The sequence below is a fragment of the Stylophora pistillata genome, chromosome 14 (assembly GCF_964205215.1).
Source record: "Stylophora pistillata chromosome 14, jaStyPist1.2, whole genome shotgun sequence".
Lineage (NCBI taxonomy): Eukaryota > Metazoa > Cnidaria > Anthozoa > Scleractinia > Pocilloporidae > Stylophora > Stylophora pistillata.
Genome location: NC_142532.1, coordinates 17,167,379 through 17,192,378, shown reverse-complemented (window position 1 = coordinate 17,192,378; position 25,000 = coordinate 17,167,379). Strand labels below are relative to the sequence as shown.

General features: G+C 38.2%; 2 pseudogenes across 2 annotated transcripts in view; both read right to left on the bottom strand.

Moving 5' to 3' along the window:
- Positions 1 to 10,737, bottom strand: part of LOC148716875 (uncharacterized) — a 22,907-nt pseudogene extending 12,170 nt beyond the window's left edge. Inside the window, exons 1-3 of the transcript XR_015995637.1 lie at positions 9,902 to 10,737; positions 6,308 to 6,670; positions 1 to 267 (exon numbers count right to left, since the gene is read on the bottom strand). The exon at positions 1 to 267 is cut by the window's left edge and continues 54 nt beyond it. The product of XR_015995637.1 is annotated as an uncharacterized LOC148716875 (transcript). The remainder of the gene's footprint in view (positions 268 to 6,307; positions 6,671 to 9,901) is intronic.
- A 14,053-nt stretch (positions 10,738 to 24,790) lies between these two features.
- LOC148716874 (uncharacterized) overlaps positions 24,791 to 25,000 on the bottom strand; it is a 19,121-nt pseudogene continuing 18,911 nt past the window's right edge. Inside the window, exon 6 of the transcript XR_015995636.1 lies at positions 24,791 to 25,000. This exon is cut by the window's right edge and continues 455 nt beyond it. The product of XR_015995636.1 is annotated as an uncharacterized LOC148716874 (transcript).

The following is a 25,000-nucleotide window of genomic DNA, read 5'->3' as shown; positions in this document are numbered from 1 at the left end:
ACGTGTAGTTTCCAGCATCTTCCATTGTGATGTTCTTAATTTCCAGTTTAGTAAGTAAGAGGCTAGGCTTATCTTTTTCTATTATATGATGATACTCATACTTCAGTTGTTCATTATCCTCTTCTAACTCTGTGCCATTCTTCATAACTGAACCAACTACTGATTGATCAGAGCTTCGGATGCTACAGGTTATGTTAGCTGTGGTTCCAGTGAAGACTGTGTCCCCAGGTTCAGGTCTTGCAGACTCTATAACTGGGGCACTTTTTTCTAAAATTAAACAGAGGACTCTGTAAGAATCAATTGTTACTGCAACCTTTTCCTCTAAATCAAAGCCAAGTTAATTAAAGTATCTTCAGTGATAATAAAATGCAAGTTAATGTAATCCTGAACAGCATGCAGTTCTAGTCCACTGCATCAGCACTAACAACAAATATTTGTGAGCAAGTTTAAAGACTTTTTCTGCATTTTTTTTTTCCGTTCTCCTATATTCATGGTACAGCGTATATGGAAGAGTCGCTGAAGAAGTTTGGGGCAAAAATTCCACATTCTCCACTAGAGGACTGATTCCTTAGAAAAATAAGTTTTTAAACAATTCTTTTTAAACTTTACCAATTACAACCATCAACAATGAGCAAATTTAAAGACTTTTTACTAAGCTATTTGGCTGTCTCACAAAGATCTTACCAGAAAAATAACGGCAAATAGTATGGACGTGTTTTAGAGTGTTCTCATAAAAATCCCTTCCCATCGAAAGCAGGCCAGATTTAGAGCGCCAGAGCATCCTTAATTAAAGAAATGTCTAGTATACTTTGCAGATTGTCAAGCAGTTTTGCAAGACTACTTGGCGTCTCTGAGCGGGAGTTTTAGCTGAGTTGATTTTGATTTTGTTTGGATGTGCGAGCGATTTGTGTCTTGGCGGATCATGGCGAATCAATGATGCTGCGACTGATTATTACTTCTATGCAGTAAATGGTTTGAACCCGGGGGTAACATGTGAAGGTGTAGTCTGATCGTCCGGGTGAGTGTAGTCCTGAGAAGGACTGTTGTCGGTGGTAGTGACTGACGTCGTCGTACAACAATGACTTCATCGGACGAAACACTCACCGACCCACTACCACTACCGAAACAAACGACACCGCAACCCCTACGACTACAGCAACCATACCGTTCATAAAAGGCATGTCTGAAAACATCTCGCGCATCTTACTATCCTTCAATATCCGCGTCGCCCAGAAACCCATCACCACACTACGTCAGTTACTAACCAACGTTAAAGACAAAGACGAACCGAGGAACAGACAGGGAACGATTTATAATTGTTCCGACTGCCAAGCCTCCTACATCGGTGAGGCTGGCAGAAACCTCACAACAAGACTGACTGAACACAGACGGGCGACGAGGAAAGGTGATGTCAGCAATCACATTGCTAAACACCATCGACTTACCAACCACAACATTGACTAGGACTCTGCGCAATGCCTAACCTACAGCACTGACTATTTTCAACGACTGACTCTGGAAAGCTGGTTTACTAACTTAGAACAGACTCCCCTAAACAGATGTCAAAAACTACCCGCTCCATGCAAACGACTCATTCACGACATAAACATCACAAACGACCGAAAAAGAACGACTTAACTTTACCGACAGATCGAAACAGACCAATCACGACTGACTTACGTCACTTGAGTCTTACAGCCAATAACATCACGGCAAAACCAACCGATAATCTCACACGAACTGGAATAAGAACATTCTACTGACACCAATCATTCACTTGACTCCGATGATGACTTCCGCACAGGTTGTCGAAACGTCAGTCACTACCACCGACAACAGTCCTTCTCAGGACTACACTCACCCGGACGATCAGACTACACCTTCACATCCTACTTCTATGCTCGTCACCGGTCTGTTGAACGTCTGCTACGAAGAAGATACATTTTTATTTTACGGGCCTTGTTCTGTTGTGAGATGGGAGGCGAGACAAGTAGCCGAAACTTTGAAAAACATCAGGCAGCATCAAGCTGTGGCCGCGGAAAAGCATCTTTAAATTCGAGGGTTCAATACACTGCGAACGGGAATAGTACTTTTCAACTTCAACGTATCATTAACGCGGGAGACGTTCAAACAAACCCTGGACCGAGCAACAGCATGAAACAACCGAAATATCCCTGCAAGCAGTGCAGCAAGAACGTTCGATCGAATCAAGATTCCCCGCTGTGTGCTGATTGTAATTCATGGGTGCATGCCAAATGCCTAGGTTTAACCAAGGCTGCCTTCAAGTACTACTTGGATTATCCTTATATTGATTGGACTTGCTTATCGTAGAGTCTTCCCTTCGCGAACGGATTACCCGTTTCAAACAGATGCTAACAACTGCAACTAACATCACGATGGAAGCGAGCTACTCTGAAAATGCATGACTATGTTAATACACCGAATGCAAATACGGCGTCCAATTTGAATTGCCATTGTTCTGGACTCACTAACCTCGTCTTCACGTGGAAATACAAAAGGATTATTACATGTGTGAGAGGCTCGTCAGTCCAGAACAATGGCAATTCAAATTGGACGCCATATTTGCATTCGGTGTGTAAAAACCTTCCGAATTCCCAGGTGAGCTCGATTCTGGAAGAAAGGAAAAACAATCCAAGCGGCGCTTTTGTTGCACATCTGAATATTAATAGCATACAAAACAAGTTCAAAGAACTAAAATTACTGAACGATAAACTGAAAGCGCATATATTTATTGTATCGGAAACTAAAATTGATCGCTCGTATCCGGACGACCAGTTCAGTCCACAAGGATACCGGCTTTATCGCAAAGACAGAGCCAAAGGAGGAGGCAGGCTTATCGCCTACTTTTCTACAGCCATACTCTCTAAAAAACTGAAACTGCCAGAAGCCTACAAGACGCTGAAAGCTATAGCGGTAGAATGCAATACTGGTAAGAGAGAAATACTGTTCCTAGCGCTTGATAGACCGCCTAAACAATTCAGAAAGAATAATGACCCCAGGGGTACAAACTATCAACAAAACGTTGAGGACGAAATAAATGACATTTGTCAATGGGCATGTCTTCAAAAGCAGTGCATAGTTATTCTAGTTGACTTGAACATGGATCGACTTACTCCTAACCGAGGTAAGGGGAAGATGCTGAGAGATCTGGAGCAATTATACAACCTGACATGCCTACTAACTGAGCCTACCAGAGTTACAACGTATTCCCAAACGCTCTTGGACGTGTTGCTCACCAACACCCTATAGATGTTTACAAGATGCGGAGTGTATCATCCCGAAATAAGCGACCACTGTTTGATCTATGGAGAACTGACTGATAAAGCTTGCAAGCATAAGCCTAAGACCATAACATTCAGGCAAACTAAGAATACTGACTTCGAATTGTTTAACGAAGACCTAATTAATGCACCTTGGTACGTCAGTGACATCTTCACCTGTGTAGATGACAAATATGATTATTGGAGAGGACGTTTTGAAAATATTGTTAATCGGCATGCGCCAATCAAAAGGAAAAGAGTAAGGGAAAAGGATATCCCTTACATGACACAGGAATGGAAAAGGGCTCTGAGAAACAAAAGGAAGTACGCTAAAAAGTTTGCTGAAGACCGCACCGCTGAGAGTCTAGAACTGAAAAGGAAATATCAAAATATAGCTACACGAGAGCGTAGAAAAGCAATCAAAGCATACTGGTATACTAAGGCGGACGAACACAAATCAAGACCATCGAAATTCTATGACACGTTCAAGCCTTTTATCAGCAATAAGAGTAAAGAATCGGCAACAATACACCTTAAAACGTAGGGAGATAATGCCGTTAGGGATCAAACGGAAGTGGCAGAGATACTAGCCAAATATTTCACTAATGTGGCACTGAGTATTGGTGGAGACCACGTGAACAACATCACAGAAGAGGATCTCAGCGACCACAGCAGTGTTAAGACCATACGAAGAAGCCCACAAAGGATCCAATTTTGAATTCAAGCTCTTCTCAGTGGCTGAAGTAGAACAGGCACTGGAAAAGATCAATCCAAAGAAGTCCAGCGGATGGGACACAGGAATACCACCAAAATTACTTAAGAATATGTGGCTAAAGGAACCGAGCAGCATCGTTAACCATCCTCTATAACAACTGCATAGAGCAGGGTACCTGGCCCAGTGCATGGACAAAGGGGTGAGTGGACACCTGCATTTAAAAAGGGAGATCGACAGGATGCTAGAAATTATCGCCCTATCACCTCCCTTATAGCTGTCGACAATATATTTGAACTCCTGTTCAGCAATCAGGTGACAAGCCATTATGATGAAATTTTGTACTACAGAACGACAGCTTACAGAAAGAGACATTGTTGCGAAACAACCTTGCTTATGCTGATTGCGGACTGGAAACAGGCTGTTGATGGTAAGCAACTGGTATCAGTACTATCTACAGATATGAGTAAGGCCTTCGATTCTCTCAGCCACTCTCTGACGGTAAAGAAACTAGAGGCTTATGGATTTGGAAGACGATCACTTAACCTTATGCGATCATTTTTTGCGGACAGACTAAACCGAGTAAAAATGTGCGATGCTACTAGCGACTGGATAAAGATGAAACGGGGATGCCCTCAAGGATCGTCTTTCGGTCCCTTACTATGGAACATCTACCAGAACGATATGTCAGTTCATGTCAAAGACGTAAATTTAACAATGTATGCTGATGACCATCAAATGTACGTCAAAGGAAGGGAACATGAAATAGTACGATGCAGAATGAAAACACAGGGCCAGAAAGCACTGTCATGGTATTCGAACAATTTTCTACTGGCCAATCCAGACAAGTTTCAGTCTCTAAACATCAATCCACGAAAACTCGCTAAAGATAAGAGCGACAAACGCTGAGTATAAACGATCTAGCTAATGCGAACACAGAACCAATCAAACTACTAGGAGTTCATATAGATGAAAATCTCAACTTCACTGAGCATATTAGCAAATTATGTACTAAGGCAAGCCAAAAAATTGGAGTACTCTCACGTCTTCGGAACTTAATACACTGCAAGGCCAAGCTATTATTGTAGAAATCTTTTATACTGCCATATTTAACTTACTGCTATCTAACCTGGCATTTTTGCAAATCATCTGACAAAAGAAGTTAGAACGATTACAAGAACGAGCCCTAAGGGTTATTTATAAATCCCACTCTGCTACATATGAAGAACTCCTAGGGCGTGCTGATATACCCTCTTTATATAATAGACGGCTTCAGGATATCACAGTAATTATGTACAAAGTCAAACATGGTCTTTTACCCGACTGCGTTTCTGAATTATTTGTTAGCAAAGGCTCTTCAAATTCGCTACGGAATAGTCACTGTGACTTTGTATCACCACATTTTGAAACTATTTGCTATTGCAAGCACTCTGTCAGATATCTCGGGCCATTTTTGTGGTCAAAACTCACTAAAAATCAAAGGGATTCGCCAAGTTTATGCGTTTTCATAAACAAAATAAGAAAACTGAACCTAGACAAGATTGTAATTAATAACAGCAATTGCTGTAATCTTTGTAGTCAATAGTAATATTTTAGCTCTCTAAACTTTAAATCTTTAATCATTTTCGTGCAAATATATAATTTTTATAAGTGTATTATAATTATAGTGTCACCAATTAGTCTCCTTAGGCTAAACACATTGACACTTAAAGGTCTTCCTTACTTAAGGCAGTTTGGAAAAATAATTGATTCAAATCAAGTGCACAATTAGCTTTCAAAATTTTGTTTGAATGTCCAAACCTTTTTCAAGGCCCTAAAAATAACTTTCCAGTTTTCTCTGGCTGTATTTTCACAAATTCAAGGCTCTCCACCATTATCCAACTGCATTTACATGGCACCGAGGACATTGTAACTCATCATTTAATGTCTTACGATTAAAATACAATAGCTGGCCATACCCTTGCCACAATAAATACCCTATTTACTGAGAGATCAAAACTTTTAGCTTTTTTCACTCCCGATTATCATCATCTCCAATTGTTCCTTGCTTTCTTGAGCAGAGAAAAGCATCAATCTCCTGAGATCATTTCACTTGATTAAAGACAACAGTTTCCTAAACCTGTCAGACACACATTAATTAAAGAGATAACTCTATATAGCACTAGAATATAGCACTATAGCCTGCTCAGTCTGTATTATAATTTAAGGATAACAGGGGATGACCTGGCTGAGCTACATGTGTTATACGTGGGCTCTGAGGGGGGAAAGCTTGCTCCAAAGATTACAGTACAAACCTTTACAGGTGGTTACCTACCATTCACATTTAACTTAACACGAGCTGACGCCTGTTTCCCCTTCTCGTTTGTCACAACACACGTGTAGTTTCCTTCGTCACTTTTTGAAATGTATTTGACTTCTAAATTTCGTTTGCAAGATGCAAATGAATGATACCACTTTTTCCCCAGAGGTTTGCCATTAAACAGCCAAGTTACATTTGCTGAAAAGTTTGAATGGACTTGGCATTTAAATGTGGGGCTGTCATCCACAACACGTGTTATACTACTTCCACTGATCATCTGTGCTTGGGGGTCTTTATCAGAGGTGTGGGGGGATCCTGGTATGATTCCATTCATACAATTTCCAGTGTCACGTCTGTGCCGCTTTGATGAAAAGTTCACTAAATTAGACAGCAACCAAATGATTAATCATTACTTTACTCTTACTATGGTGAGCCACACAGAAGATCGGGAGACTTATTCTGTATCCAGGAGACTACTGGATAATCCACAAGAGTTGGCATGTATGCAATTATTCTTTCCATACAACACACCCTACTTGAAATAATATCTATAAACAATGCCCTCAGTGAAACATGTTTGTTAAATTACTTTTTATTAATTGGAAAATTATTTCTGACGTAGCTGTAGGTTTCACCTCATAGCAAGTTTGCCCGACCACCTTTGTCCCCTGCAGTAACACAAGTTTGCCCCTGCCTTTAATATTTTGCCCCCAAAATGTCTCAAGTTATCTAATATTTTGACCAACATGGAAATTCAAATTGAAACCACAACAAAGTTAGATCAACATGCAAATAGCAAGCTGTGTTAACCAACACACAACTATTGCACCAGTGCTGCAAAGCCCCTCTGGCCTTGAACTAACTGGTTTAACACCATTTTATGATGACACTTGCAACAAAATTAAAAAACTAGTCATATGAACAATGTAAAGTAGAACCCCACTAATTCAAACTCGATTACATCAAACTCCCTATTTACTCAAAATACTTTTACTTTCCCTTGAGCTTCGGTCAAATTTTCCCTGAAAACTTAAACTTTGACTAACAACCTTGGTTAATAGACATCAAAGTTTCAAGAGAGAGCTGATTAGCACATCCCAATCTTTATTTACAATTGATAATACCATGCTAACTTTTATAAAAACATAAAATATTTAGTTTAACTTCCAAAACCGAAAGTCTTCCTTGTCACGGTTTGAACCATCTACCACCCAGAAGTGAAAAGTAAATAATTATTCCATATGATTCCTGTATGTTCTCTTACAAGCATGTTAAGACAACAGAAAAGCTTATCTGCTACATAACACTGTTATCTTGATGTCACAACAAATTCCTTTGCCTAATTCACAAGAAATACTAGCACTCAGTAGGGAGAATTACTTGTCGATTCTAGGGAGTTAAAGTTTTAACACCATTATGGACATGTGCAACCAAACTTTCCTTGATTACCCACCCAAGGGGAAGATTTAGGGCCTAATGGAACAGGGTAAACAAAACGTAAAATTTTCATTTAAAGCTATGAAAACTGGATTTTGTATTTTAAGGAACAGAGCATGTTTTAATATATTGAAATAGATTGGGTCACTCAGTGGACTAAGTCCTACATTTACAATTTGTACAAGAGGTAAATAAGAATAATGAATGCTTATCCACTTTCATTTATGATATCAAATTGTTTAATATTTCACTTTATTATATGGCTATGTCTCACAAGGACTGGGAACTACCGAATTCACGAATTTGATTGGCTGAAATCAATATTGAAAGCGGTCTAGATTTTCCCATCTAGACTGGCATCTAGACCGGTCTAGAAAAAAAGGTACAAAGAATATAAAAAATTGGCACATAAGACACAGCCATATAATAAACATCTTATTAACTGACCTAGGTCGGTCTGTATGGGAGAATCTTGACCTCGGTCAAGATTCTCCCATATAGACCTCCCGCTCGGTCATTAAGAACTAAATGTAAAGAACTGAATATATTATTGATTCACAAAAACAATCCAAACGGAGGGTATGGTAAGCAGCCATATGATAAGTCAGAAATCCAGTTTACAAATTCATGCCTGCAAATTCATCACAACAATAATTTTGGGGTTAAAAAAATTCTGCTTGTATGTAAATGAAACTTCCATACAAAGAACTCTTTGATCCCAAAATCTAACTGTTTATTCCCCCCTCCACCTGCTACGGATTTCCTTGAAAAATAGTTATCAGAATTTAATATTAGATCAGGACAAAAACTTCGACCTGATAAGACCATGATTACCCATAAAGTAGCTGGTAACGCAAGGTGTAAACTCCAAGTTAAAAAAAGTATTGTACCATATATATATTCTCATTACCTGTTTGCTGGGTAATGTATGGATATTGCGGGGGAAAGTATTACAGAATGTCACCTCATACATGTATTACCTAAGTGAGAGCAATAAAACATTCCCGGATCTTGTTCCATACGGTCTTATTTAGCCGATGCAGGTGCTCTGAGTGAAATTCTTTTATCCATTGCAATCCTACCCCATCATGACAGAAGAAATGAACTTAACAGGAAGATACATGTTCATCACTTCTGGGAGGTAAAGGCTTACAAAATTAAGGCCTTGAATCTGGGACAACATATTTCAGGTTTTAAGAAATTTGCCTTATCTTTTTCATCATTAATACCATCATTTTTGGCAATTCCTCAAGCTCTACTTTTCTTTGAAGGTTTTGAAGTAATATCAAATCAATTATTAATCTTAGAACTATAATTTGACGTTGCAAGTGTGAAATAGTGTCCCCCTCCTTGATCACTTTATATACTTTTCGAATTGCGCAACTAATTTCAATTCGGCCAAACTGGCTATAGAGTCTACTCAACAGCTTAACAAATTTCACACGATTAAGATCTCCACACGTTTAATCATTATAATAAGTTTTACGAATGACATTAAAGTAGCACCTTAATTTTAAAGTGCACCTAAACCCAAACTACTTTTTTCGCTTAACGAAATAAGCGTATATTTTGGAGTATTTCTGTGCAAATTTTTTTTTATTTGCTCAAATCTTTAATTTAACTGTGCCCAGTCAAAATACAGAAAATTGGCCGCCATCTTGGCTCACGACCGAGTTTAAAGAGGAATGGTTCTATCAGGTAATGTGACGTCAAATCGAGAGCACAAAAGTCTGCATTTAACACATTGTCACTTGTTTGGGAAGGTTGTAGTCGATATTGTCCGAAAATATGCCGTCTAAGTGTGTTGTAGGAGGATGTAGCAACGCGCGAAATTTGCAAGAGGTTATCGCGCTTCATAAATTCCTTATGCAACACACCTAGTCGGCATATTTCGGAAAATATCGACGACAACCTTCCGAACCAAGCGAAAATGTGTGAGATGCGGACTTTCGTGTTCTCGATTTGACGTCACATTACCCGCTAGAACCATTCCTCTTTAAACTCGGTCGTGAGCCAAGATGGCGGCCGATTTTCCGTATTTTGACTGGGCACAGAAAATTGAAGATTTAAGCAAATAAAAAAATTTATGCACAGAAATACTCCCAAAAATACGCTTATTTCGTTAAGCGAAAAAAATTTTGGGTTTAGGTGCACTTTAATATACAAGCTCACCTTTTCCACACTCCTCTGAGAATAAAGCTTTTCCCTGGCAAAGCGGATTATTGGAATGGTTTTGGTCACTACATGTTACTACAAGCACATGGCCAGTCATTCCTCGCCTGTCCTTGCAAGGGCAAAGTACCGTTTGTTTACGGCATTGTGATCTCTGTTCCCGTTCTTCCAAAATAGCTGAGGTAAATCCCGCTCCGCAAAAGAGGAAAAGCAAGAGAAGTTTTTTCGCAACCATAGATCGGTTGACAGGTCTAGATCTTATCAAAACTTCTCGTAAATAACGGAAAGAGTATGAAGTTCCCTTTTCTGGGCCTGCTCGAATATCAAAATAGTTTTAGATGACGGGTACTTGCATCGCGTAAAGAAATCGAGTCAACAGCTCTGAAATACGGTTTCCTCTTTGCAATCTGAAAGAAAACGTTCGCGACGGTCACCGTAGAAGGTAACCAAGCTAAAGTAGTGGAGGTTTGTTAAAAAGCTCTATAAATCTTCTTCTGTTACGGTCTGGAACCAAGGTATATATTTAAAACTAATCAGACAGATGGTGATCCCAGAGCCAATTAAGGAAAGCAAGAACGTGACTCGCAAAAGTTATCAGGCAGATGGTGATCCCAAAGCCAATTAGGGAAAAGCAAGAACGTCGCTCGCAAAATTTATCAACGTCAACTGAATTCGGAAAATTAAAATAATACTTTCACCTGCTTGTTTGCACTCTTAAAGAGATCAGTACAACGACTTGGAGAATTGGCGACAAAAACACAGAACTGAAGAGAAATTGAAGAAATAAGACCATTAAATATCCAAGGCAGAACTGGAAATCAGTCTACTTCTTTTGAGGATGGGGTGGGGGAGGGGGGAGCGGAGGAAATGGGGGAGTTGGGGATGTGAGTAATCACTGGGCAGTAAACTCGCTGTCAATCGAGAAAATAACGATTTCAGAGCTATGAAATGAGTACAAGTGTCTGACGCATGGCATTTGTGAAGGCGTCTGCTTTCAAGAGCTTATTAAAGCCACAGTGCCATAAGTTCATGTTTCGATAATGACAGGGGAATGACAAGGTTTCTCCTGAATCGAGAGGACTGCCTCTCCGGAAATTTTTAAAACCAACAATTGCCTAAAAAAAAAAGGCGGTTGAGATGCTTTTTTTACCATTATTCAAAGGAAAACTTTTGCCCTTCGACGAAATAAGAAACTGATAAACACATTTTCGACGTCTCTCCATTTTCATTCGTCCTCAATTTTCTTCATATATATTCAGAATCAAAAATGGTTGATTTTATTTGAAAGCATATGATTTTGAAACATCTCTGTTCCTGCTTTTTTTGAAGGTGTTTTTTCGGTTTCCTTGTATTATTTGTCGTGAGTTTTAATTCCTTCAGTTTGCTTTTTTTTTTAAATTTTTTATAATTTTCTTTCCATTATTTTGTATTCGGCTCATGTTACTGTTGTGATTAACTTTTCGTTTTCCGTATTTCTTTTCGTCTTCCTTATTTAAAATTAAAGATCGTTTGGCGCCAATTCATCTGGTGATGCCCGCCTGTCTGTCGAGAGCAGCCCAACGTCATTCAACGTTATTATGCGTCAAAACTTTTCGTTTTTGAAAACACGCTTTTCTAGCGAGGTTCAACAAAGTTAGGCCCTGTACTGAACCAGCGTGCACATATGAGAATGATTGCTACCGAACGAAGCTTCCTCATGCACACCGAATTCAATTGGCCATGCTAGGATCTGCTAGGCAAAGTAGATCCTGAATTACTCCTTTTCGTGTGACGGGAAACTGATATTGGGAAGTCGTAACAAGCTGGATAGTTCTGAAGTGGGGTAATAGCGTAATCAATAATTCACGAAGGAGTTTCATGCGAAGTCCACCCCTTTTATTTGAAAAATGAAAAAAAAACAACAAAAAAACCAAGAAACAAGCAAACAAATTAGTAAGTTGAGAAGTGGCATCAGCTTTCAAAAGAGAATGGCATTCAATACATTAGGGAGTTATTTTAATTTATCAGCTGTCGCATTTCGCTTTTAAACTGACAAGGAGGTCAGGAAGTCGGGTTTTCATCTTCAGCCTTTAAAGCCCACACTTTTCATTTCTCCACGGATTGATCTGGTCCAAGTTCAAGAGTCCTGAAGGAGTATGTGGAATAATTCTCCAGGATGTACCTCCAGGGAGGGTTTAATTCGATTGAACTCTTGATCGTTTAACGACGCAGATAAGAATCATGGGCTTTAATAAAACGTTCGATGATTGACAGTGGTTAAAATTCTTAACGAAACAGCATTGCAAATTTTTAGTCATTCATCCTCCAGGAGTAGCGGGAAATGATAACGTCGAATTCTGCCGTGCGTACAGTCCGTACACTTTCGAATAGGGTAAAAATAATGAATTTGACTATTTCGACAAGACAATTATCAAATTCGCATAATTTACATATATCTTCATAGAACTGTAAAATTAATCATGGAGTAAAAACTATTTGACGAGACACCACCTTGAGGGTAAATTATTTTAGAACTCGGGATCCAATCATGCAAATCATTTTGGAAAAGTTGTGTCGGCGACAAATGATGACGGGAGGGGAAAAGAAATACCCAAAGCCGAAATCAACTTTTCTTCTTTTCTGACCGCCGATTCTTTTGCCGCTACACCATTGCGCTTCCCCTGAAAAAAAAAGGAACTCCTGAAAGCAGGCTGAAATCACCAGAGAGCCTTACCTTTTCCTCACATTATGTGAGAAAATTTTCCAATACGTGGTCCCTTCAAATCGTCAAAACAGGATCTGATTAGAAATATGATTAAAAATAATTTTTTCGTGTGATTGCTTTTTCCTGAGAAGTCGAAGATTTCTAATTAAATGTGTTTGGTGGTTAGCAGTAACTTGATATGACTGTAATATTAGCAAACGCGGGATGGAACCCAGCAAGAACACGACATGAAGGCAGACACGCTATCGTGCGATTGGTGGCTTTCCCATGATGGGTCATATAAATTTTTTTATTAGACACCCTGCTGAGTTTTACACCGAAAGTATAACGAATACGTGAGACAAATAGGAGTTCATGCAAACCGTCTATGCGTAGGCATTGGGCGGCGGATCTATGAATTCTGATAGCAAACACTCTTTCCTCATTTTTAAGCATACAGTGAAAAATCATGTATTTCGTTAAGTTAGCGTTGAGATCTGATTTTATCATGTTCCCACACCCTGTATATTACTTAGTTTTTATGTTTGTAATTTGTTTTCCATTTCTATAACTTTATTTTACTTATTTTTATTTTACAGGGCCTCACACAATACCACTCTCCAGTGTTGTGAGCCCCCTGTATAAAGATTGTCATTATTATTATTATTATTATTATTATTATTATTATTATTATCAAACAGTGAGGAGAACTTCACTGAGACACCTTGAGACATCATAACAGTCATCGGTGATGAAAATACCGTCAAAAAAGTGGTAGAGAAGTTAAACATGTTCGAAATTCAAATGCAAATTTATGTATTTATTTACCTTTGTACCTAATATATGGACAATTTATCGATAGTTCAATGTATGGCAAGGTGACTTCTAGAAACCACAAAGGTTTAGAATTATAGTTGAAGGCACCTCAAAAAGAAATCGATAATTGTCAGTCAATCGACAATTATCGAAAAATAGAAAAATTGGTGCATAAAAAATACTCCAGCAAGTAATAACTAACGATGTAATGTTCCGAGATTTCGGCGACCTCCTGAATTATCAGGGAATTAATACAATGAGCGCGTTCAAAAGAGTTGAGTTGTATTCCTCTTGTTTGAGTGAGACAGCGGCGAGCGAAAAAGCGCGGATCACGAGGGCGAAAAACTGGCGGAGGTCAGGCGGCATAGTCAGCATCCACAATCGCCATTTATCGCCCGCCAACTCTTTCCGGCGCTCGTCGTTAGAGTGGGTAAGCTGTACCCATCTTGGCGATTTTTTCGTATTTAATTGAGATTCTTTGGTGATGCATAACGGGAGAAAAGTAAAAAATACACTTAGCCATTAACCAGCAATATCAAGGCTAGTTGACCTCACGCTCGAGCAATATCGCCTAACGGTTGTTTTGAATGTGACGCCCACTTCCGTCGAGTTGAGTTGCGAGTTCCTGTCACTGCACACTTTATAACCGTCTTCACATTAGCGGAGAACCTCCATACTTCCCTTTACTTTTCCACGAGCTTTTAGCAAAATACAGTCAGGAGCATAACAAAGTTCGAAGAAAATAGGTAGAAATTCGCCTCAGCTTGCCAGTTTTCGGAAAGACGAAAAATTAGAAGTTTCAGGGTCGGTTAGTTAAACGAAGTCTAACCCAAACCGCGGTTTTACGATGGCAATGGGCCTCAGGTATTCTCGATAAGAGGGTTGATGTAATAAAATAAGTGTCCTTCCACCCGTTATCTTTCGGTCCTCTTGACAAAAACAGAACTGAAGAGAAATTGAAGAAATAAGACCATTAAATATCTAAGGCGGGACTGGAAATCCGTCTACTCCTTTGAGGATGAATTCGGAGAGGGGGGAGCGGAGGGGATGGGAGAGTTGGGGATGTGAATAATCAATGGGTACTACACTCGCTGTCAATCGAGAAAATAACGATTTCAGAGCTATGAAATGAGTACAAGTGTCTGACGCATGGTATTTGTCAAGGCGTCTGCTTTCAAGAGCTTTTTAAAGCCATAGTGCCATAAGTTTATGTTTCGATAATGACAGGGGAATAACAAGGTTTCTCCTGAAACGAGAGGACTGCCTCTCCGGAAATTTGTAAAACCAACAATTGCCTAAAAAAAAAAAACGGTCGAGATGCTTTTTTTTCTACCATTCGAAAACAAAACTTTTGCTCTTCGACGAAGTAAGAAACTGATAAACACATTTTCGACGTCTCTCCTTTTTCATTCGCCCTCAATTTTCTTCATATTCATAATAAAAAATGGTTGATTTTATTTGAAAGCATATGATTTTGGAATATCTCTTTCTTGCTTTTCTTGCTGGTGTTTTTTCGGTTTCCTTGTATTATTTGTCGTGAGTTTTAATTCCTTCGGTTTGCTTTTTTTTTTTTTGAATTTTTTTATAATTTTCTTTCCATTATTTTGTATTCGGCTCATGTTACTGTTGTAATTAACTTTTCGTTTTCCGTAGTTATTTTCGTCTTCCTTATTTAAAATTAAAGATCGTTTGGCGCCAATTCATCTGGTGATGCCCGCCTGTCTGTCGAGAGCAACCCAGCGTCATTCAACGTTATTATGCGTCAAAACTTTTCGTTTTTGAAAACACGCTTTTCTAGCGGGATTCAACAAAGTTAGGCTCTGTACTGAACCAGCGTGCCCATATGAGAATGATTGCTACCGAACGAAGCTTCCTCATGTACACCGAATTAAATTAACCATGATAGGATCTACTAGGTAAAGTAGATCCTGAATCACTCCTTTTCTTGTGACGGGAAACTGATATTGGGAAGTCGTAACAAGCTCGATAGTTCTGAAGTGGGGTAATAACGTAATCAATAGTTCACGAGGGTGTTTCATGCGAAGTCCACCCCGTGTATTTGAAAAATGAAAAAAAACAAACAAAAAACAAAAAAACCAAAAGCGAATGGCCGCTTCAAACATTAGGGAGTTATTTCAATTTATCAGCTCTCGCATTTCGTTTTTAAACTGACACGGAGGTCAGGAAGTCGAATTTTTATTTTCAGCCTTTAAAGCCCACACTTTTCAGTTCTCCACGGATTGATCTGGTCCAAGTTCAAGAGTCCTGAAGGAGTATGTGGAATAATTCTCCAGGATGTACCTCCAGGGAGGGTTTAATTCGATTGAACTCTTGATCGTCTAACGACGCAGATAAGAATCATAGGCTTTAATAAAACGTTCGATAATTAACAGTGGTTAAAATTCTTAACAAAACATTATTGGAAATTTTTAGTCATTCATCCTCCAGAAGTAGCGGGAAATGATAACGTCGAATTCTGCCGTGCGTACAGTCCGTACACTTTCGAATAGGGTAAAAATAATGAATTTGACTATTTCGACAAGACAATTATCAAATTCGCATAATTTACATATATCTTCATAGAACGGTAAAATTAGAGTTAAAACTATTTGACGAGACACCACCTTGAAGGTAAATTATTTTAGAACCGGATTTAAAGGATCATAGAGGCCATAAGTAGTCAAAAAAATTACCGTTTGGAGCCGAACTTAGGTACATCGGGGGATCGTAGGGATTCTTGTGAGTATTGCTTTCGTTGTTTTTTAACGATTTAGACGTGGACATTTTGACCATCAACTTTATCTTCAAACATATAGCCGCATTTTACTCATTTCTCACATAGAGCTTTGTACGGAAACCTTTCTTTAAGTCCCCAAATCTTTCACACTGCGCATGTTCCGCCGCCATTTCGTATTCGATTTCTCGGCATGCAGGCGGCGGGGCGGTTTACTCGAATTACCACGTGGTGTAAAACACAAAGGCAAAGACAAGTAATGAGAATACAGAAATAACAAACAGCGACATTTATTATATTTCCTATAATTTGTGCCTAGACACTAATTACAATTTCAGTTAAGAGCTGGGGGGGGGGCACTTTTTGGAGGAGGGGGCTCAGTCAAGTGGTGCACTTATCAAGTTTTCCTTTCAACAAACTTTTAACTTTATTTTGGCGTAATTTTTTAAAAAAAGACAGAAACTTTAACATTATACACATCGATGATGTGTATAATGATATGGAGGTGGAAAAGTAAATGGAAGTCACTGACAGAAAAGATACTATTCTCCTCAGTGTAATAGTTCCTCTGTAGTTTAAGCTTAACCATAAATTCCCAAGATCAGATTGTTCATTCTCCCCTCTACCGGTGACACATTTCCTTGTAAATTAGTTCAAAGAATGTGGTGTTAGATCAAGATAACTTGTACTTGGTAAGTTTGAGTATTCTCATTACCTGTTTGCTGGCTAATGTTTGGCTAGTAAAGGGCAAAGTTACAGGTTTATTACTTCTGGGAGTTAAAGGGTTACAGGGCTATAAATTGAGACCAAATGGCAATAAAAACTGTTGTCCCGACCATTTAGGATCAGAGGCTCCTTAGAGCAACCTCATGGTATGAGGTTTTGGCGCCCTTGACGTAACCTACGATCTGGCTTTCTTAACTTTGGACACAAGGTCGCATTTCTTCACTAGGGAGAGCGAGCTGAATAAACCGCCGAACTTTGAAAGCCCCAAACGAGCGATTTTGAGGCGTCCTGGCAGAAAAAACACTTCCAAATAAGTAAGGAACTTTTAATCTTTATTCGGAGCTGAGTTTTTTTGAAGACTGACTACTAAGGACAGATTCTAGAGGCAATATATTTGAATTACATTCGTAATGGCTATGTAAATGCCACAGGAACCTATTACCATAAAAACCCGAAACGACAGATATTTTAAAAGATGGTAAGCCTGTGGGTATTCCAAATATGACTGAAACCATTTGAAAGATTTGCCATGTATACCATAATATTTTAGTTTCGATAGAAGGATCAACAGTGTCAAAAGCAGACCTCTCAACCTCAAAACACCAAAAATCTGGAGACTGATGTAAAAAAATCTGGAGATTTCAGTAAAAATCTGGAGATTGGTCGACCGGCAGACAAAACCAAGTAAACACAGGTTCTTAAATTAAGAGAAAGTGTTTTTTGTCCTGCTAAGAATAAACTTACTATTCACCCTAGAAAATCAGAAGCTATGATTATAAGGAAATCTCCTTTTATTGGTCCACTTTGTCCTGTACGTTATGGCTCTGGCTTTGTGAACTTTGTTACTTCCACTACTTGCCTTGGCGTCACCATTGAGAACTTACGGAGGATTTAATTGAAGCTTATAAGAAAGAAAGCTTAATAAGAAAATTACAAATTACAAATTACAAATTAATCTAATTAATTTAATTAATCTAATTGTTATTGATCTAATTTACACTTTCATGTTCATGAAGACCGTTCACGCCCGCAAATAGCAGGAGCTAGTCGAGGCGGGCGAGAATTAGAGGTGCAGCAGTGGTAATAGAGTACAAATAAAGTTTAAACATAAATTAATAACATTTCCAGAAAAAGACAGCCACTTAAAACTCGTATATACAACTGCATCATTAAACATAAGAAAATAGTAACACTACAATGTAGAATATAAATTATAAAGTCAGTTTATAATTAGTAATTTTTTGAAGTAGAAGGGGCGATTCAACATAGTAATCCTCAGCCTCTAGGAACGAAAATAACCTGTCCTTGAAGAGTTTTTTGAAAGCTCTCTTCGAGAGTTGACGAAGAGCATCGCAAATGGAGTTCCAAAGTTTAGCTCCGAAGCTAGCAAAAGAGCCCTGGCTTTGATTCATTCTCGATGGATTAATATAAAAATTGCCGAAAGAGGAGAACCTCGTATCGTGATTATGCTTTTCAGTAGCTTTAATGAAAAGATTACTAATGTTAGTAGGTGCAGTTAGAAATGAGACGTCAAACATAATTGAGGAAAATGATTCAACGTATAACATATTTATATTTATGGGGAGGATTTTTGAGGAGATAAACAATGGCACCGCTTGTGCTCTGGGTTCAGAAAAATATATCAGCCGAAGAACACGTTTTTGTAGGACGAGGATTTTATGTAAATGGGATTTAGCAGCTTGGCCCCAAACAGCAACGCCATGGGATAGGCAAGGGAGGATCAAAGAGCGATAAATCGTTAATAGAATGGTTAAAGGTACGAGATGCCGACGGCGGGCAATAATTCCAATTATTCTACTTATTTTTAGTGCCACATTGTCAATGTGAAATTTCCAACTCAAATGACTATCCAATAAGACGCCTAAATATTTTATATGATCCTTACATTCAAGAGAGGTAAAAGAATGATTACTATTATCAAACATTTGAATATTGACTGTAAGGTCCAGTTTACGTTGATAAGGACGAAAAATGACAAAGTTAGATTTTTTAGCATTTAAAGTTAGTTTATTTGCATTGAGCCAATCAGAGACTTTGACCAATTCGCTATTGACCGTTTCTTCAAGGATCTTGAGATTTTTATCGGCATACAACAAATTTGTGTCATCTGCATAAAGATAAAACGAAAATTTCGAAGAAGAGTGATGAAAATCATTAATATAAATTAAGAATAACAAAGGGCCAAGAACAGAGCCTTGAAGGACACCTCATAAGATCTTATTAATGCTGGATAGCTTAGAATCTAATTCAGTCACTTGTGTACGACCAAGAAGGTACGAGGAAAACCAGTCATTAATGATGCCCCTGATACCATAATGATCAAGTTTTTTTAGTAAGATTGAATGGTTAACAGTATCATTGACAATAAACTGTCATGATCTGCTCATATTCAGAAAGTTAACAAGAACTTTTCTAGTAAATGTATTACAAGATATCTATTTCAAAACAATTATTCCTTGCGTAACCTATGCAATAGCAGTATGGGGTAATTGTTCAACATCTCAATTAGAATCTTTAAATTCTAGTCATAAAAGAGCTCGTCGGCTGATGTACAATAACAATACATCCTCGAAAGACTTCAAATGGTTACCAAGAGACTCCTTCGCTCCGACGAAGGGCTAACGCTCGAAACGTCAGCTTTTGTAATCATTACGGTGGCCAATTTACCATTTCAACTTTGTTGATATATCCAAATTACTTTTATAAGAGGCGCTTACTTGTGTTGATGTTTAAAGTATTTTATGGCCTGGACCCTAAGCCTATATTGGATGTTTTTACAAAGAAAGTCTGCATTCGAGCATCTAGAATACCCATTCAATGGACTATTAAGATGATTAAAACTGATTTTGGCAGAATATCAGCTCAATATAGAAGCCCTCATATTTGGAATTATTTGAATAGCAAAGTTAAAATTTCCGAAGTAAACACAGATGCCTTCAAAAACATTCTAAGAAAGTCTGTTATGGATATTATTAACTTTACTTTTGGCAAGGAACCTATTTTAAATAAGAATAAAGACAATGACTTTATTTATTAATAAGACTGTCATTATAAAAGAACTTCATAAGTGAATCATTTAATATATTTACTTTTACATATTTTACTTTCATAAATTATATAGTGTATCATTAAAATATTTTCATCAATGTAATATTGTAATAATCTTTGTACTATTTTATTATAAGAATTGTATTATATTGTAGGTCCACATCAGCCCCATGGGCTGCCTTAATTTAACCTACATTAATAAATAAAATGATTATGATGATGATGATGCTCATAATTTACTGAAAACATGTATGGACATTAACAACACAGAAATAAACTTTAAATATAATATTCATCAGGTTCATCAGTTGCCGCCATTTTGATAACGAGTCGTGTCAAAATGCGAGAGACTGGTTATGATGACCTAATTTGGAACAGGTGTTCTATATATGGTCATGGACGACTCACGGTGTTTCCAACGAAAAGACGGATGAAGAACGTAACAGCTTGGTTTGTTATGGATTTGCACAGAGTTGGAACAAAAAAACTCACCCCTAGCAGGTCAAAAATGAAATTATACAAAAAATTTATCCTTTCAGCCTGCGCCTCTATTTATCGTGAGATTTGTCTGTCTCGTCGTGAGATCGTGAGATTGAACTGAAAATTGTGAGTCTCACGACAAAATCGTGAGACTTGAGAGGTTTGCAAAAGCTTTTTTTCAAATCTGGAAAAATGACTCCATTGATTTCCCCGTCATCAATATTATATGCCCAAGAATCTGTCGTTTCCAACAAAGCTGTTACAGTTGAATGATTAGCACGAAACCCTGATTGGTTTTGACATAGAATATCGTGATCTTCCAAATAGGCATGTAACTGTTCATAAACTATCCTTTCAAACACCTTCGCCACTATTGGAATCACCGATATTGGGCGGTAGTTGTTAACATCACCGTGATCACCCTGTTTATAAAGAGGGGTAACCCTTGCATATTATTTCCAGTCATCTAAGAACGTCCCTTGGCTAATCGATTGATTTTCAGGGTGTCAATGGGTTGACCAGGAATTAATTTCTCCCTACAATGTTAATACACAAAGGCAAAGACAGGTAATGAGAACACAGAAATAACAACCAGGGATATTTATCACATTTCCTATAATTTGTGCCTATGTGCTAATTTACAATTTCAGCTAATAGCTGGGGGGGGGGGACTCATAAAAGGAGGGCACTCAGTCAAGAAGGACGATTATTTATTAAGTTTTCCTGTCAACAAACTTTTAGCTTTAATTTCACAAAATTTTTAGAAGACAAAAACTTTAACATTATACACATTGATGTGTATGATAGTCTAAAGACTAAAACAATTCAGCTTTCTTGTAATCTTTCCTAGCCTTTTTAAAAAATTCTCTAAAAACATTTCATTTACTCTATAAATGTGTACTTTTACTTTACCCTGGAAAAATTTTCAGCTTGTAATTTCTATTGCTTGATAGTTAAAGTGCTACTGAAACGTAATTTTCATAACCGAGATTTTTGCAAAATAATAGAGTTTGAACGTTATTTGCAAACGCTGTGTACTTTTTTTGGGCCAACGCATAGCCGAAAGTACATTTTTAACCATTCGAAGCTGACCGGCTGAGATTAAAACTGGCGGCCATCTTGGCGCGGCCAAAACAGCACTGTGACGTCACTGGTTGTGTACTTCTGTGAAAGAAGGGTAAAAGCATGGAGTGTGGCTTACATGTTGGGAGGCCGAAAAAGAGGATTTCGGGCAAAATGCCATCCTAGTCTTATTTATCGGCGGCCACATCGGCATCTTGGCTGTCTGCGAGAGGTTCGCCTGGATAGGGAGCAAAATTCCCGACTGATACCGAGAACGAATCTCTACCAGTCTATTTAGTTAATCGGCAACTGACGAGATCCACAAGATTAGGATCGAAACCGCGGTCTTGCCTGACCATCTACAGAAAATTTCGAAAGACATTATAACGACAGATGGGCTACTAAACGCCCCAGGCCAAAGCAATGCCGTTCAGAGAATGAAGAAAACATGGAAGCTTCATACGACACCGCCACTCAAGATGATCTACTCGGCAAGTCTGAGGATAACGAACAAATCCCTGTGTACCAAATGCCTCGCAGAACATGCCCAGAACCCCTACAATATAGGGCGAGGGCCAAAATAAGAGCAGACGAGGATTTCAAAAATGAGATAAAGCAGATCCTTAATAACGCAGAGCAAGAAACAGTAAAGGCGATCATGTGCTTCTATGAACGTGAAATCGGTCGTTTTCATACCGAAATAAAGAAAAGAAAACGAGCCAAAACGGCTGGAACACTGAACACTAAGAACTGTAGAACGATCAAATCAGCGCGCGTGGCGCAAGCTGAAAGAAATCAAGACAACTTAACGATCGAGACAGTCACAAAAATAGCTGTACATCTACAAAGGCGAACGATTCGAAAAAGACGCAATCTCTGATGTGCGTACTCAGTGCCACACATAAAGCAAATTCTCATGAAAAACTGGCATTTAATAGAAACACAACCACTACTGAGCGAACTATACAAAAATCCGCCGCTCGTATCTTACAAAAGAGGGCGGTCGCTCAAAGACATACTCGTCAGGGCTAAACTTTGAAGAGGCTACTCTAAACACACGCTTAGGAGTCGTGTAGGCCTGTCAACCCCATTTTACGCCACCATCTTCCTCTTCGCTACTGGAGACAACCTTCGCTTCGTTTAGAAGAAGATTCACTTGACAAAACTTCAATATCTGCCATCTCCTTCGCCCACGAATACAAACAAACAGTGAGTGAAATAAACCACGCTATCGGAGTGAACACAACCAGTGACGTCATCAATCCATTTCGCTCGGTACCAGGGTCCGGACATGGTTTTGTGTAAAATTTTTGATTTGAACGGTTAAAAAAGATATCTTTCGCTTCTTTTTGGCCAAAGCAAATTATCTCATGATGATCAGCATATTCAAAACTACAGGTTAGAGCAAATATTTCAGATACGAAAATTTCGTTTCAGTAGCACTTTAATGAGAGTAAAGCCAAAAATCGTTTCACGCAACCATTGTCATTGGAGCTGTTTATCAATAGCTGAGACTAAATTAAGTCAAAGTTTTCAAGAAATGGGACTGGCTAAAAAGTTAACCTACATCGAAGACAAAAACAAACTCCTTGAACAAAAAAATAAATGGACCAAAGTTTCTATGCTGGTTAGTCAGTTCTAATATGTTTGGAATTATTTTCTAGTTTCTGGGCATGACCAGGTCCAAAAAGACTACCAAAAACATGAAGAAATATGCAGTATCTCCTAAAACTACCAAGTTGAACTTAACTACACATAAACATAACTTAAAAGAGAAGTGAGTTTCAAAAACCAATAAATTTCATCTGCTCCATTTAAATATGTGTATTACTTTTTGCAATTGCAAACAGTGACTTTACCACAAACAGTAATCAAATGTGTAAATCACCTTTTGAAGAAAACTTAGTCACCTCAGGCCAAAGCAAAAAAATAACTTGGCAATCACGAAGACTTGAGGGGAAAACAGAACAGTGCTTTCCAAGGGGCCAGATATTACTAAAGTATGTATAAATGACAGTCAGTTCTTTTCATTAATGTCTAATTAAAAAGTACATGGTATTACATTTACTGACCCTTTCACTCCTACTCGGAATAAAAATTCTACCTACAATTAAACAAACTGTCAAGTAAAGATATACATCACCTCTGACCAATCTGATACGCATGCCCCAGACAACAGATATACACAAGTTCATGATTTGACACCACAGTAGAAACCAATTTGCAAACTTAAGGACTCCCTTGAGGGAAACAAAAATGGTTGAAGTTTAAAGAGGTTTCAATTAGGTAGCTGATACTGAAAAAATGTGGTCAAAGGAAAGGGCATCTTGTTTGAGTTACCAGGGGGTTTGAGTGAACGGAGTTTGAGCTAGCAGGGAACTACTGTAGTTCTTATAACAGAATGTCTTTTTCGTTCTTTGGGAGTGAAAGGATAAAATTTGATCAGAATGAGACCGTACATCTCCTTTAAAATCACCTTGATCAACTATTTGAGCCAATAAATTAAACCTTTATCACTAATAAATGAATAGAGAATAATACATGGGTTCGTGTAGATATGGAATTTCTCTTTGAGATTTTAAGTTGAAGCCAAGAAGAGAAATTCCACATCTACAAGCAGTCATGTTCTATTTAGTTTATCATATAAACACGAAAGGCCTTTACTGACAAGAAAATTTGACAAACAATGTTGGATCCAGATCTGAGAACACTTTGCCATTCATTCCTCAACCCTCACAGAGTGGCACAAAACGCACTGATTGGTGATATCAAACACATAAAAAAATTATTGCATGCAGTTACAGCTCTTCCCAGGAATGGAAATCCTTGTAATACACTTCCGTTTATGTAATAAAAAATATTAACTCGTAGTATTGATAATGACAATCTTTCCCTATGGAGGGTAGCATGATCAACTCAAAGCTTTAACGGCACCCTTAGCCTCCCCCCCACGGGTAAGGCCCTGAGCATTTGAACTTTTGAAGAATGGTTTGTCCAAATCACCACTCCCCCCGAGGCAAAAATTGTGTTCAAAAACCACCACCCAAGCACATATTAAATGATTGTTTATGTGATAAATGAAAGTTATAGAATTTGGCAAATTTTTTGGTGCTGCTGTTTGATTTTTCGCATGGCAAGCATAATTTTACAAGAGAAAATTTTCTTCTGAGCCATTTGCTCATGAAACAGACTCTTCACCTTTAAACTCCTTGTGTACTCTACAGGTTCAAATTTCCCAAACCCACCCAGGCAAGCTTCAAATTCCCCAAACCCCCATGGGTTACCTAGAAGGGGGAATGTTCAAGCAAAATAAAATGGCTCACAATTAATTTAGCTCGTTATTCACGGATCACATTGAAATAAAAAACTTTTGTCCATGTGGACATGAAAAGATCTTATCATCTTCAATCACGAGTCATGATTGAAGAAAAATCAAGTCGTGATTCACAAGAAAAAAAACTGCCCCAATCATGTTTCTCATAAAAAATGTAAGGGACCCTCAAGAATGACTAGATATTCCTTTAAGAAA